General features: G+C 44.6%; 1 pseudogene; it reads left to right on the top strand.

Moving 5' to 3' along the window:
• The first annotated feature begins 297 nt into the window (after positions 1-297).
• LOC102268535 (small ribosomal subunit protein eS4-like) lies at positions 298-13994 on the top strand (annotated as a pseudogene).
• The last annotated feature ends 2413 nt before the right edge of the window (positions 13995-16407 follow it).

A 16407-nucleotide genomic window follows, 5' to 3' on the forward strand; every position in this document is an offset into this window, starting at 1 on the left:
TTGCCACATGCGTCTCCCGCACTGGGGCCGTCTGGTTACGTCATCTCTCTGTCATCTGGGCTCCCACAGCACTTGGTGCCTTTCAGGACCTCTCTTGCCACATGCGTCTCCCGCACTGGGGCCGTCTGGTTACGTCTATCCTCTCTGTCATCTGGGCTCCCACAGCACTTGGTGCCTTTCAGGACCTCTCTTGCCACATGCGTCTCCCGCACTGGGGCCGTCTGGTTACATCTATCCCCATCACTCACTCTCGAAAGGCCCAGGCTATGTATTACTCACGTCTTCTCAGAACCGAACATGGGCTTGTCGCATGGCAGGAGCACACCTATTTTTGAACGTGTGGATCAATCAATCGATGTAAAGTTGGAAATAATAATTCCCGTCAGTGTAGAACCCAACCTGGGTAGGCATTGGCTAAACACTTCACGTGTGTCACCTTTTCTTGTCTTCAGATCAGTCCTATGGCATAGGTACCATTACCTCTGCTGTCTTACAGGAGGGAGAAATTCCTACCCCTATGTGAGTGACTCCAGAGTCTTTCTGCTTAACCTGGAGGTTGGCTGCCTAAGTGAGGTGGTAGGTCAGCCATTCCCAGGCCTGGCCGCTCTGCATCCATGGCCCCATGGAATGTGGTCGCTGTTGGCTCCTGCAGATGGTCCACAAGAGAGCAGAGCATAGAGAGGTAACAGCAAAGTGAGCTGGACCCTGATCAGCAGCTGGGTGTGTGGCGTGGGTCCTGGCCCCTGCCGTGGGATTGGCTGAGACTCTGGGCAAGGGTCTCACTACGCTGAATCAGTCCTGCCAGAAACCCAAGAGCTGTGTGAATCCAAGGGAATGAGTGGATGTAAAGGGCTGTGCATGCCCTCAAGAGAGGGATAAAGAAATGGATGGGGGAGTTGCTTATTACTGCTGTTGTTGTTGGCCTGAGAGCCAAGAACTGGACCCTTGGCATCTCTTTCAGTGACCTGGCAGGGAAACCTGTCAGATGACAGGTAGGCAGCTCTGCCCTTGTACTCTGAGATCACACAGATCTGGGTCCAAACTCTGGCTCTGACATAGCCCTCCTCTCAGAGTCCTGGTTTTCACATTGGTAAAGCTAAGCTAGAAGCTCAGGGAGGGTCAAAGGAGAGCATGAACACAAGTGCTCAGCACCGCCTCTGGTACCGCTCAGCGTAGCCCCTTCGTGCTGATGTTATCGGTGTTCTCAATGCCCTTAAAGCACTCCCAAGTGTCATAGATTTTGCAATGGGACCCACAGTGTGGACAGTGGTGCCTGCCCAATGACCCCTTGGCATCCCCTTGGAAGGATCTGTAGCTGATCACTCTTGACCCCAAGGTGGTGTGGCAGAAAGATGCCCATGCTGGATTCAGAAACCCCAACTGAAAGCCGGGCTCTGGGGCTTGCCCGCTGTGTGGTTTGCAGAGTCATTTTCCTTCTCTGAGCCTCAGTTTTCCCGTCAGCCTACCCAGACACCTCTCAGCACTGTCGTGAGGCTTCAAACCCTGAAGTCATAGATATGACACTCCCCTATAGACAGGGTGGTGCCGGGTTGCCTCCTCCCATGCCTGCCACTTGCTCGCTGGTCCCTGCAGCTTCTAACTGCTCAGCAGCAGGGCCTTGTGTCCTCACCCTGAATCGACTCCCTGTTAGCAGCTGGAGGATTGCACCATGGCTGCAGCTGCAGCCCCAGCCTGCAGGCGGGCCGTAATTTGCATGCTGTCACAATCTCAGCTAAATGATTTTCAATTCACAGGTGGAGTCACCCAGCTACACGCAGGATGAAATTCCTGCTTGGCCACCCACTTTGCACCTCAGACTCCAGTTAGAATGGAACGTGCAAATATGGACTTAAAAAAAAGAGAGAGAGACACTAATTGATCATTTGCCTTTTTTCTCCCTCTAATTGAGAGATTTAGAGTTGCTGAAAATTTCACAACACATGTAAAGGTACAGAACCTTATAAGAATCATCTAACCCCCAGCCATTCTCCCATAGTAAGAATCCTGTTTCCTGACACATATCTCTTGAAAACTCCGGTGACAGGGAATGCACAGTCTCAAAGCAGTCCCTACATGAAACAGGCAGCTCTGCCTGTAACATCCATGTCGGGGATGATTCTGTTTAAGGCACATGTCCCCCTTCCTGTTTTACAGGAAGTCTGTGAGGGCAGGGGCTTTACTGTATGCTTCACTGCTCCATGCTCAGTGCATCACTGTGCCCAGCGCATGCGGTGGGCTCTCAGTAACTGGAGTTCAAAGTGCATTGAGAGGACTAGAAAGTTCCTCCTTTTTTTTCCTAAACGTTTTATTTTGTATTGTGGTATAGCTGATTGACGATGTTGTGAGTTTCAGGTGAACAGCAAAGGGACTCAGTCATACATATACATGTATCCATTCTCCCCTCCCATCCAGGCTGCCACATAACATTGAGCAGAGTTCCCTGTGCTATACCGTGGGTCCTTGTTGGTTATCTATCTGAAATACAGCAATGTGTACATGTCCATCCCAAACTCCCAAACTATCCCTTCCCCTCATCCTTACCCCTGCAACCATAAGTTCTTTCTCTAAGTCTGTCTCTCTGAAAGTTCCTCCTAAAAAGTCTATCTCCCTTGAGCTTCTGCCCATTGATCTTCACTGCTTCTCTTCCATCCATCACTGACCCCACACAAACCCACCTATCCCCTCTTCACCCAACAAAGATCACATGCTCCCCCAAATATGCCAAAAAAAAAAAAAACCCTTCCCTTCCAACAAGTCTTTTCTTCTTCAGATTAAGCATCAGTTTCTCCAACCATTCCTGGGGAGTCACAATTTGGAGACCTCTCATCTCCTTGATGAGATCAGGTCATCCCCTCTTCTGAAACCTTCAGTGGCTCCCCAGGGCCTCTCGCAGCTCAAGTTCTTTAGTCTGGCATTCAAGACCCTCCAGTGTATGTCCAAATGAATTCTGTTTTTTCTTTTCTGCTACTCTTACATTAACTCTCCTATTCAGCAAAACACACCTAATCATTTTTCCTGGAATCCCATATGTTTTCCCTGCCTCTACACCCATTTGTAAAATGCCCCTGCCTGGAACACCTTCTCTATTTCCTCTGCATCAGGATCTCTCACTACCAAGCCAAAGATCTTCCCTCCTCGTGCTCAATGCAGTGTGCTGTTCCAGGAAAGAGGGCTGGTGCTAAAAGAGGCAAACTGAGGTTTAAGCCTCAGACACACTCTTACTTATCACAAGCACACATTTTTATAATCACACAGACCTTAGGCAAATCACTTAATCTCTCTGAGCCTAAGTTTTCTCCTCTGAAAAATAGGTCTGGTGATGCCAGCACCACTCACCCTCCAGAGCATCCTGAGGAATCCTGTGATGACACATGTAAGTGACAAGATGCAGTGACTTCTCTCCACCCGAGCCTCTGCAACTTGCCCTGTGTCACTCATCAGGCACCTAATGATACATGATCTGACTCAGGAGGGGAGCGTGTGGGTCTGGATGGTTGGCCACCTTTTCCTGACACCAGGCTCTGTGCTGAGTTTCACATCAGTTGACTTTTAAGTGTCACAACAGTCCTCCGAGGAAGATATTTTCAATGCAATCCCATTTAATAAACAAGAAGCCAGAGGCTTAGAGAAGCTAAGGAACTTAACAAGGGTACACAGCTAACCAAGTAGCAAAGCAGGATGTGAACCCAGGTCTGCCAGACAGCAGAGGCCTGTCTATGCTGCCCTGTCCCTGATGAATCCTCCAGTTCAGTGACATATGAGTGACTCTGGACCTTGCATTCAGGAGAGTGTTACTGATTCTGGGGATGATAGTATTAGTAACTCAGGGCTGAACAGAAGGAAGCGTCCCTGCAGAACTAATATGAAAGCCTCGACTTTAATGTGTTTATGCCCACATTTCCCACTCTCACCCAAACGAATAAAGCAAAATGCTGGAGGAAGAGTAGAAGTGTAAAAGTCCTTCATAGCTCATGTCAGCACTGATTTCTTACAATGCCTGTTGAGGGGGGTCAAAGGTAGTCAGAACTGCAGACATCCAGCCTTCAGGGAGCTTCCCTCAGGGAGGAAGACAGGAAGCAGTTTAGGCAGAAGCTGAACTTTTCTTAAACACAGAGACTGATAAGAGCTGAAAAGAGGTGCAGAACGAGTGACGGGCTCCAATTACAGAGATGGAAAAAAGACTTACTTATTGAGGAGAAGGCGGGAAAAGATCAAAGAGAGGACAGCAATCAAGTCGTTCTGGGAAAAGACTGAACATGAGGTTATGGGGAGCACCTAGTGTGAGAACAGTGGGGGAGGGTGGAGGAGGCTAGCCACGCCCCAGAACAGGGTGAGGACATGGATCCTGGGCATGAGGAAGGGACCGCAGAGGGCAGCCCCGCTCAGCACACGTGTGTAATCTCTTAACAGGAGGGGTGGTTCAATCTGTCCAGCTGTCACTCAGTCACCTCTTTCCGGTTGGGGCCGGAAAACCAACCAGGAAAGAGAGGAGGCCACAGCCCACCACCTGGTGGCTTGGGGGACACCACCCGGAAGGCTGGCGATTTGCCCAAGAGCACAGGCACCAGAAGGGCACCAGGAAGCAAAATGGACAGAGGGCACGTCTCTGGGGTTGAGTCAATCCTCAGAAAGGAAGCGACCCAGAGAGGTCATCCAGCCCAACCCTTTCTTTCACAGATGGGAGAACTGAGGCCTTTAGAGAAATGATTTGCCTAAGGTCATGGAATAGCTGGCGTGGGCTCAGAGCTTGGAGAGTGTTAAAGGTCATTTGTCCAACTTCTTTATATGCAGAGTACATCATGCGAAATGCCGAGCTGGATGAAGCACAAGCTGGAATCAAGATTGCCAGGCGAAATATCAATAACCTCAGATATGCAGATGACAACACCCCTATGTCAGAAAGCAAAGAACTAAAGAACCTCTTGAGGAAAGTGAAAGAGGAAAGTGAAAAAGCTGGCTTAAAGCTCAACCTTCAGAAAACTAAGATCATGGTATCCAGTCCCATCACTTCATGGCAAATAGATGGGGAAACAGTGGAAACAGTGACAGACTTTATTTTCCTGGGCTCCAAAATCACTGCAGATGGTGACTGCAGCCATGAAATTAAAAGATGCTTGCTCCTTGGAAGAAAAGCTATCCCTAACCTAGACAGTACATTAAAAAGCAGAAACATTACTTTGCCAATAAAGGTCCATCTAGTCAAAGCTATGGTTTTTCCAGTGGTCATGTATGGATGTGACAGTTGGACTCCGAAGAAAGCTGAGCACCTAAGAATCGATGCTTTTGAACTGTGGTATTGGAGAAGACTCTTGAGAGTCCCTTAGGCTGCAAGGAGATCCAGCCAGCAAATGCTAAAGGAAATCAGTCCTGAATATTCATTGTAAGGACTGCTGCTAAAGCTGAAACTCCAATACTTTGGTCACCTAACACAAAGAACTGACTCGTTGGAAAAGACCCTGATACTGGGAAAGACTGAAGGTGGGAGGAAAAGGGGATGACAGAGGATGAGATGGTTGGATGGCATCACTGACTCAATGAACTTGAATTTGGGTAAACTCCAGGAGTTGGTGATGGACAGGAAAGCCTAGCATGCTGCGCTCCATGGGGCTGCAGAGTCAGACACGACTGAGGGACTGAACTTCCTTTCTTCCTCCGAGGAGAGCACTGAGGCCATGACACCCGAAATTAGAATGCATGCTTCCAGTTCATCACCCTCTTTCTGCTGCCAACTTTCTGTTAAGAAACCCACCTTAGAAAGGCCTCTTGGTTGAGCTGGCAAGAGTAGGGAAATATTTTTCAATCTTATCAATAGCAGAAAATATTAACATTGTTAAGAAGTAAAGTGAAGTGAAAGTCACTCAGTAGTGTCCAACTCTTTGGGACCCCATGGACTATACAATTCATGGAATTCTCCAGGCAAGAATTCTGGAGTGGGTAGTCTTTCCCTTCTCCAGGGGATCTTCCCAACACATGGATCAAACCCAGGTCTCCCAAATTGGAGGCAGATTCTTTACCAGGTGAGCCACAAGGGAAGCCCAACAACACTGGAGTGGGTAGCCGATCCCTTCTCTAGCGAATCTTCCTGACCCAGGAATCAAACCGGGGTCTCCTGCATTGCAAGCAGATTCTTTACCAACTGAGCTATCAGGAAAGCCCCAACATTGTTAAATACAGTACAATTATCACAACATCTGCTTTTATATTCACCATCTCCCCGATCGTTACCTGGTTCCTAAGAAAGCAGATTTTAGTACAATTGCCATGTTACAGGGGAGAGAATGGAGGCCAGACTCAAATTTAAAATTCTGGCCTCCAAATTTTGTCCTCTTTCTTCTGCATTTCAGGTCAAGTGCTAATAATAAATGGGAAAAAAGATTTTCGGGGTCACTCACGTGCTGGATGATTTATAGTAAGTAACTTGTATGTACCATGTTTCACTTTATTTTTGCCACCTGACATAAGTTACTTGATATAAATATGATTTATGAAGAATCTACAGGTTTGGGAAGAGGTAAAGGGCTGTCCAGGGGAGTATGAAGGGGGAAGGAGGGCTGGGCTAGGAGTCGATAGCCTCAGGGCCCTCTCTGACACTTGCTCAGCTGCTCAGCCACAGGCTGGCTCAGAACCAGATGCTCCCTCTCAGGGCCCATTTCCCCAGCCTCCAAAGTGCTAAGGGAATTGAGGCAGTTACTTTGCACTGGTCCTGCCTCTAACCTGGGCCCTTCCCATGGTGCCCGAAGAATCAACAGATCTTCCACTGAGGTCTCAAAAGAGAAGAAGAAAGATTAGAGAGAGAGGCAAAGATTTTTCTATATTCCATGCATTTATCCACCCCAATTTATTATGTCCACAATGTGCAAGGCTCTCTTTAGACACTTTGGGAAATTCAAAGATGAACACGTCTCAGAGGGCAATTTGTACCAAAACATTTAAAAGTACACATATACAAATGTATTTAACACAATGATCCATAAAATTTGTTAATAAGAGGAAATATTTTGGAAAAACAAGAGTCCATGTTCAGTAATAGGAAGTATATTAGATTGTGGCAGATCCACACGTTGGTACAGTGATGGTAGAGTGATTCTGTCTGCCTGCGCAGGGGATGCAGGCTCTATCCCTGGTCTGGGAAGATTCCACAAGCCAAGGGCCAGCTAAGACTGTTCACCACGACTCTTGAGCCTGTGCTCTAGGGCCCATGAGCCACAACGACTGAGCTCGAGGGCCGCAACTACTGAAGTCCCCTTGCTCTAGAGCCTGTGTTGCAAAACAAGAGAAGCCACTGCAATGAGAAGCCCGGGTACTGCAACTTGAGAGCAGCCCCTGCTCGCTGCAACCAGAGAAAGCCCCAAGTGCAGTAACGAAGACCCAGCGCAGCCAAAAATAAATTCATTCATTAGTTTAAAAGAAAAGGGATGATGTAGATATGTAAGAATTTGACACTGAAAGATGTTAATATTAAGTTAAAACACTTACATGAATGAATATATTTAAGTAAGTATACATGAGTGTGATACATATACATACACTTGCTCTCAGAAGAAAATCTAGTATTCCAGCGTATCGAGGGCTATATACAAGAATGTTAATAGTGGTCTATCTGTGTGGTGTGATTAAAAGATAATCTTGACACTGTATGCAATTTTCTATTCTCTCAATTTTTATAAATCATATCACACTTTTATAATCAGAAAAACATATTACCATTCATTAAAAATTACCATATTATCACTGACGTTACTGATATACAATAACATGAAAGAAAATCTTAAAACTTTATGTATAGAAGGACCCAATTTTGATACACCTATAAAGGTAGAAATTTTAACTGTATGAATTTTTAAAAATTGACGTATAGCCAATGTATAATATTATATGTTACAGGTATACAATATAGTGATATAGTAATAAAGTAACTCACAATTTTTACAGGTTGTACTCCATTTATACTTACTATAAAATATTGGCTATATTCCCTGTGTTGTATGATATATTCTTGTAGCTGATTTCATACCTAATAGTTTGTATCTCTTAATCTCCTATCTCTATATTGCCCCCCTTTTCCCTCTCCCCACTGGTATCCACTAGTTTATTCTCTACATCTGCGAGTCTGCTTCTTTTTTGTTATTAAATATAGGAATTTTAAAAGCCTCGAATGTACAACAAAATGCAAATGATTTGCATTCCCTGATTTTGCTTTGCTGTATTGTCTGCTGTCTAGAATGAATGGGCAATAATAAATTATTAACAGGCAAGTAAAATTATGTAACAAGAAGGTTTTTATTTTTCTTAAAAAAAGTATTAATAAAATAGAAGAAATGTGAAAGTGCTAGTCACTCAGTTGTGTCTGACTCTTTGCGACCCCATGGACTGTAACCTGCCAGGCTTCTCTGTCCATGGAATTCTCCAGGCAAGAATACTGGAGTGAGTAGCCATTTCCTTCTCCAGGGGATCTTCCCGACCTAGGGATTGAATCCAGGTCCCGCGCAATGCAGGTAGATTCTTTAGAGCCCCTGCCTCTAAAATGTTGATAGTCTAACAGAGGAGATGAGAAGAGAAATGGGATGACATGGTACAGCAACATTCTGCGAACTCACCGAGATGGGAGCAATCACAGTGGAAAGGGGCTCAAGGAAAGATTCATGGAAAAGACACATTTGAGCCACACCTTAAAAGGTAGGTGTGAACAAACAAAAATTGGAGGAAAGGGCATTCTCAGCAGGGAAAAGGCCTGGAATAGGCTTAATCACACATGACCAGCTCTCAGTCTTTCTTTCCCACCCAACCACCATGCTTAGTCATCAGGGTCATCCACACCTTTTCAAACAAGGCAGTTCTGAATGAGTGCAAAGGGTGCACTTTCCATTCTGGTTTGATCTTATTGTATACTGGATAGGGAAATGAACATGGATTCATTATATATATGTGACTTATACTCATAAGTCACTTAGTTTTTTTATGTGACTTATGTCACATGAATTATTTTAGTTTGAATTATTGGTTCTTGGCAAACGGGTTTAATTGGCAGTTTTCATCTTCACCAATTGCATCTGATACTAACAATTCTTTAATTCTCATGGACAAGTGGGGATTTCCTAATTCATCAGATTCAGATCTTAGTTTCATGCATCTATAAAGAAAGCTATAAATTATAGAGGGCTCAGGCTTGTCCTGGCATCCCTCTGCATAAAGCTTTTCCTAGGCACCACCTGCTTCCAGCAGGCCCCAAACACCTGGCCTCTCTTCAGCTTTGGTCCCAGGAAAGCAGCTAGGAGCACTTCCTCTGGCTCACAGTCTCTGTTCTTAATGATTACATTTCAGTGACATTTGAGCAATAAATTGACTAGAGACTTGGATGCTAATCCTGGCTCCATCACTAACTCAGTTGGAGACCTTGGAAATGAGGGGCTTGGTGTCCGTTAGTAGGCCAAAGCTTCTCTTCAGTCCCCACACCATCACACATTCTACACACTCTCATCCAAATGCTTATTTGGACACAGTGATTGTCAACAAGTGTGGTCCTTTCTCTGAGCTCCCCTGAGAATCTCAACAAAATGGTCTTCATGTGTTTCACACCTGTAAGTCTTAAGGTTTGCTGCTGCTGCTGCTAAGTCGCATCAGTCGTGTCCGACTCTGTGTGACCCCATAGACGGCAGCCCAACAGGCTCCTCTGTCCTTGGGATTCTCCAGGCAAGAATACTGGAGTGGGTTGCCATTTCCTTCTCCAATGCATGAAAGTGAAATGTGAAAGTGAATTCGCTTAGTCATGTCCGACTCTTAGCGACCCCATGGACTGTAGCCTACCAGGCTCCTCGGTCCATGGGATTCTCCAGGCAAGAGTACTGGAGTGGGGTGCCATTGCCTTCTCTGCTTAAGGTTTAGGATTCTAGATTTAAATGATCATCAAAAGAGCACTGAAAAAACAGACACACACAGTGATGCCTGCACATACTTGTATGTGCTTAAGCAATAACTGAAAAGGTTTAAGTAACAGTGATTTTCCTCTAGGGAAGAGACGGAGAGTCTGGTGGTTAAAGAAACAAAGACACAGACTTTTCACTGTATACTCGTTGAATTTGTTTACTGAATACATATTAAGTTAGGAACATCAATTGGTTGCATGTAAAAGAGACCTGAGAAATGATGACTTAAGCAAACATCTTTTGTATTCTTACTAAATAAGAATTCTGGGCCAGGCTGTCCAGAGTTGATACCAAGGACCCAGGATCCTCCCAGCTCTCTGTTCCCCCTTCTGAGGTTCCAGCCTAAATCAGGCCTCAAGCTCATAGACAGCTGCTCCAAGTATGACCCCTGTGTTTCTGGCAGGAAGGTGAAAGGGCAAAGAGTATTGCCTGCTGACTGTGATCCTTTAAAAAAGCTTTACTGGAAACCCTCCTCAGCTTACTTCTGCTTACATCTCATTGCTCAGAACCTGTGTGGCTCTGTCATTTTGGACTGAAGGGATGCTGGGACTCATGCCACATCATGCAATACTGGGATTCTTTTAGTAAGAATGGATATGAGCTTTGTGATTATCAGTGTATGTGCTGTCTTTTTGAAATTAAGACTATCTTTTACAGCAGTTTTGAGTTCACAGCCAAATTTAGGGAGAGGTGCAGAGACTTTCCATTCACCTCTGCCCCAACACATGTATAGCCTCCCCTACTATTAACATCCCCCACCAAAGGGTACATTTGCTACAACTGATGAACCTACATTCAGCTCAGTTCAGTCGCTCAGTCGTGTCCAACTCTTTGCGACCCCATGAATCGCAGCACGCCAGGCCTCCCTGTCCATCACCCACTCCCGGAGTTCACTCAGACTCATGTCCATCAAGTCGGTGATGCTATCCAGCCATCTCCTCCTCTGTTGTCCCCTTCTCCTCCTGCCCCCAATCCCTCCCAGCATCAGAGTCTTTTCCAATGAGTCAACTCTTTGCATGAGGTGGCCAAAGTACTGGAGTTTCAGCTTTAGCATCATTCCTTCCAAAGAAATCCCAGGGCTGATCTCCTTCAGAATGGACTGGTTGGATCTCCTTGCAGTCCAAGGGACTCTCAGGAGTCTTCTTCAAGACCACAGTTCAAAAGCATCAATTCTTCGTCACTCAGCCTTCTTCACAGTCCAACTCTCACATCCATACATGACGGCTGGAAAAACCATAGCCTTGACTAGATGGACTTTTGTTGGCAAAGTAATGTCTCTGCTTTTCAATATGTTATCTAGGTTGTTCATAACTTTTCTTCCAAGGAGTAAGCGTCTTTTAATTTCATGGCTCCAGTCACCATCTGCAGTGATTTTGGAGCCCCCCCAAAAAATAAAGTCTGTCACTGTTTCCACTGTTTCCCCATCTATTTCCCATGAAGTGATGGAAATAGATGCCATGATCTTCGTTTTCTGAATGTTGAGTTTTAAGCCAACTTTTTCATTCTCCTCTTTCACCTTCATCAAGAGGCTTTTTAGTTCCTCTTCACTTTCTGCCATAAGGGTGGTGTCATCTGCATATCTGAGGTTATGGATATTTCTCCCAGAAATCTTGATTTCAGCTTGTGCTTCTTCCAGCCCAGCGTTTCTCATGATGTACTCTGCATAGAAGTTAAATAAGCAGGGTAACAATATACAGCCTTGACGTACTCCTTTTCCTATTTGGAACCAGTCTGTTGTTCCATGTCCAGTTCTAACTGTTGCTTCCTGATCTGCATACAGGTTCCTCAAGAGGCAGGTCAGGTGGTCTGGTATTCCCATCTCTTGAAGAATTTTCCACAGTTTATGGTGATCCACACAGTCAAAGGCTTTGGCATAGTCAATAAAGCAGAAATAGATGTTTTTCTGGAACTCTCTTGCTTTTTCGATGATCCAGCGGATGTTGGCAATTTGATCTCTGGTTCGTCTGCCTTTTCTAAAACCAGCTTGAACATCTGGAAGTTCACGGTTCACGTATTGCTGAAGCCTGTCTTGGAGAATTTTGAGCATTACTTTACCGTATCATAATTACTCAAAGTCCATAGTTTACATGAGGGTTCACTCTTGGTTTTATATATTGTGTGGATTTGGATAAATGAATAATGATATGTACTCCTCATTATAGTATCACACAAAATAGCTTCACTGCCCTAAATTACTCTGTGCTCTGCCTATTCTTCCCTCCCTTCCTCAATCCCTGCAACCACTGACCTTTTTATTGTCTCCATAGCTTTCTCCTTTCCAGAGTACCATATAGTTGGAATCATACAGTGCTTAGCCTTTTCAGATTGTATTAGTAATTAGGTTATATTAGTAATATGCCTTTAAATCTCCTCCATGTCTTTTCATGACTCCATAGCTCATTTCTCTTTAGTGCTGAATGATATCTCATTTTCCTCACATAAAACAGGTTATTTATCCATGTACCCACAGAAGGACATTTTGGTTGATTCCAAGAGGTAATTATGAAGAAAGCTGCCATAAACTTCTGTGTGCAGGTTTTCATGTGGACATAAAATTTCAGTTCCTTACAGTAAGAGTATGTTGAGTTTTGTAGGAAATTGCAAAAGTGTCTTCCAAAGTGGCTGTGACAGCTTGCATTCCCATGAGCAATAAATAAGAGTCTCCGTTGCTCCACAGCCTCTCGAGCATTTGGCGCTGTCAGAGTCCTAGATTTGGGTCATTCTGATATATATGTAGTGGTCATGTATTGTCTTCAAATATATACATTTAAATATATATTTAGTACATATTTTATATAATGTCTGGGAGTTGTTCCACATGTGGATGTAGTTTTGGTATCTTTGTGCAGAGAAAATGAGCTCCACGTCTTACTCTTCTGCCATCTTGTTCCTGTCATCTGAGGTTATTCTTAAGAACTGCTTTGGTTTTCCTAGGACTGGAAAGCCCAGGTACCCCAGTATGACAGAATGCAAGAAATAGGACCAAGAAATGAGATATTCAGGTTTAAGTTCCTGTTTTTTTGAGCAAGTCACTTCCTTTCTCTGAATTTCTACTTCCTCAAGAGAGAAAACAAACAAAAACCCAGAACAATTAGGAAACAGGAAGACAACTCAGGCCAGTCCCAAAGACTCAAGAGCCAGGACCTAAGTCTGAAGGCCCACAATCTCCCCCTCCTGAATTCTGCTTCCTCTCCTCCCATAAGTAACACATGCTCTCTCTGTCTCTTTCTCTCTCACATCCATTAAAATGTTTAGCTCCCTCTCTTTGTGCCTAGCACAGCCTCAGGGTCCCAAAAAGCACCTGAATTGCATAGCAGCTCCAAAGAATTGGATGCTGGATAAATTGACTGGTGTGTTTGCCCCCCATCCATCTACCAGTCCCCACAAGCTGAGGGAATGTCTCCCTCTAATTATTTTCCTAAGGAACAGACTTAAGTTCTAAGGAACAGACTTAAGAAGATGAAGTAAAGATTTGCATGCAACATGTCATTAAGATTGATGGCAAAGTCTGCACTGATATAATCTACCCTGTTGGTTTTATGGATGTCATCAGCATTAATAAGACTCAAGAGAATTTTTGTTTGATCTATGACACCAAGGGTCGCTTTGTTGTTCATCGAATTACACTTGGGAAGGGCAAGTACAAGTGTGCAAAGTGCGAAAGATCTTTGTGGGGACAAAAGGAACCCCTCATCTGGTGACCCATGATGCTCACATATCTGCTACCCCGATCCCCACATCAATGTGCATTGACACCTAATAAATGAACTTGGAGACTGGCGAGATTACTGATTTCACCAAATGTGACACTGGTAACCTGTGCATGGTGACTGGAGGTGCTAACCTGGGAAGAATTGGTGTGATCATCAACCTGGAGAGACATCCAGGTTCTTTTGATGTAGTTTATGTGAAAGATACCAACGGCAACAGCTTTGCCACCTGGCTCTCAAACATTTTCATTATTGGCAAAGGCAATAAACCATGGATCTCTCTTTCAGTGGGAAGGGTATTAACCTTACCATTGCTGAGGAGAGCAACAAGAGACTGGCACCCAAACAGAGCAGTGGATAAAATGATCTCTATGTGACATGACTGGAAAAGTTTTTGTACTTAAATATGATAATACATTTTAAAAAACCTGTTTCTCTCCTGCAAAGCTCCGAAGGATTGTTGAACAGTGCTGCAGATGAGGATTTAGAATAGGTAGAATTTATTATATAGGTATTGTTAGAATTTCCAATACCTGGTTACATCAGAAGACTTAGGCAAGAATCATTTTCTAGTAGGAAAGCTAAGAGATGCGTCTGAGAGGAAACAGAGGTAAGCAGGCAACTCCTACGTAAAGGGAAACTATGGAACTAAAGGGTAGGGCTAAAGTAGACTTACAAATCAAGTAGGTACATAAGTCAGTCGGTTTGCTTCCTCCCTCCTTCCTCCCTTCCTTGATCTTCTTCATCTCCTGGGAGTAGAAGAGGAAGAAGGAGAAAAGCCCTTCAAGGCCTGCCATGTGCCAGCCACAGTGTTGGGTTCTGGACAGTTTCCCTCCCCTGTTCACTCACGTAACATATTCATGGGTTTTGCCATATCTACACACCAGGTATGGCATCATCTACTTAGTATTTTTCTTTGAATCAGCTCTCTTTTCTTTTTTTCCTTTAACTTGTATAGCTACTTTAGCCTTCTACCAATCAATGGCGTCTATAGAAGGGCTTGGTAGGTTAGTTATTTTTCTAGTGCATATTTAAATCAACATATAGCTACTAGAAGTAAAACAACATTTGTCCCCATGTCATAGTTACTCATGCCATACTTCAGGATACATCTAGATTAGCTTCTTCAGTCTTGGCTACCACTCCCTGGTGTAGAGATGATGGTCCTCCTCCTACACATGAAGAAGCCAAGGTTCAGAGGGGTTGTAACTTGTTCAAGGTCACAAAACTAGCAGAGGCAGAGTAAGAATTGAAGCCAATTACATTTCTAAGGCCCGTGCTCTTTCTCTTAACACTGCCCTACAGTGGGAAGGAAGGAAGAAAGGAGATATACAAAAACGAGATCTTTCTGCAGAGTTCAATGCATTCATCCACCCAGCTTGCTCAGTTCCTAGGAAGAGCCAAGCCCCACAGCCCATTCTTGCCTCCCTGGAGAACTGGTTCCCTTCATCATGATCAAGCCCTGTACCTGGCACAGACCTGGTGCTTGATTTGTCTGTCAAGTGGTGGCTCTTCTCCAAGGGCAGATCCTGAAACAACTGTCCTGGTGCCAAGGCTCCTAGAAGCCATCTTGAACCCTGCCCTTTTTTGCTGCCATCACTCAGACCACTGCTTTTGTTTCAGCTTCTGGTCTGGGCAAACAGGCCAAGGCTTTGCCCTCAAGCTGGGACTTGAGCAGGGTTTGGTATTTTAGGTAGTGGATTTATGACAGTAGCCATTTCTTCTGGAACAGTTTGACAGCATTCTTAATCTTTTCTTTCTACCAACAGCATCTGGTTGCCTAGTATAGAGAGAACACACTTGCTTGGCAAAGAAGGGCAGGAGCTTCTGCCGCCTCTCCTTTGGCCCCTTCACCTTGGTCCTGCTGACGTGTGGTCCTTCCATGAAACTGACAGAACACAGTCAGGGTCATGTGGAGACTTAGTCTCAGCGTACCTCCTGCTACATTCTCTGCCCTGCCAATGGCTGGCTCTAGGTCTGGGGGATGCGGGGTGAGAGATGAGAGAAGAGGGTCACGAGTAATGGGGCAAAGGAACTGATATTTATTATGGGCCTCCTGTGTGTCACACACGGTACTAGGTGTTCCATACCTGTTATTTCATTAAATTCTCTCAACAACCTACAACCTTAACAAGTAGGTGTTATCATACTCATCTTATAGATGAGGACATCCAAGCCTAGAAAGTTAAATGACTTGTTTAAGGCCGCACAGCTACCATAAAACAGGGCCAGGATTCAAGCCCAGCTCTGTCTGCCTCCAAAGTCCCTGGTCTTTTCCCTACATCAGGCTACCGTGTCTCTGGGTAGGGTATATTATGAGGGGACTTGGAAATCGTCTAGTTTGGGATCCCCTAGGCTGTGTGCATCAATACACCAGTTCTTCAGGGAGGAGGAGGAGGCCAGGAGATTTTGGAGAAAGTTGGTTTAAATAAATTAAATTGACATCTTTTCTCTGGGATTTCTCAGAGCTTTTAATATCCTACTGTGTACATGAGTCTCTGAGAGGGAGCTGTAGTATGCCACATCATCTAAATTACTGTTTTTTTGCCTGAAAAATACCAAGAAACCCATGTTTTTAGAGCATTTTGGAAGCAGAAAAATACAAAGAGACTTGTGTTCTTAAACCTTTTTGGAAAATATTCATCTAATCAGACTTCTTTATTAAACTTGAGGCAGGAGACTTGCCCAAGTAATATAATAAGCAGAAGCAGGGTAATTCCAAGCACCCCCACACCTGCGTTTCTGTCTCCATGGAGAGGCTCTGCCCATTTCAT

Source organism: Bos mutus, chromosome 13 (genome assembly GCF_027580195.1).
Source record: "Bos mutus isolate GX-2022 chromosome 13, NWIPB_WYAK_1.1, whole genome shotgun sequence".
In the NCBI taxonomy this organism is placed as follows: Eukaryota; Metazoa; Chordata; class Mammalia; order Artiodactyla; family Bovidae; genus Bos; species Bos mutus.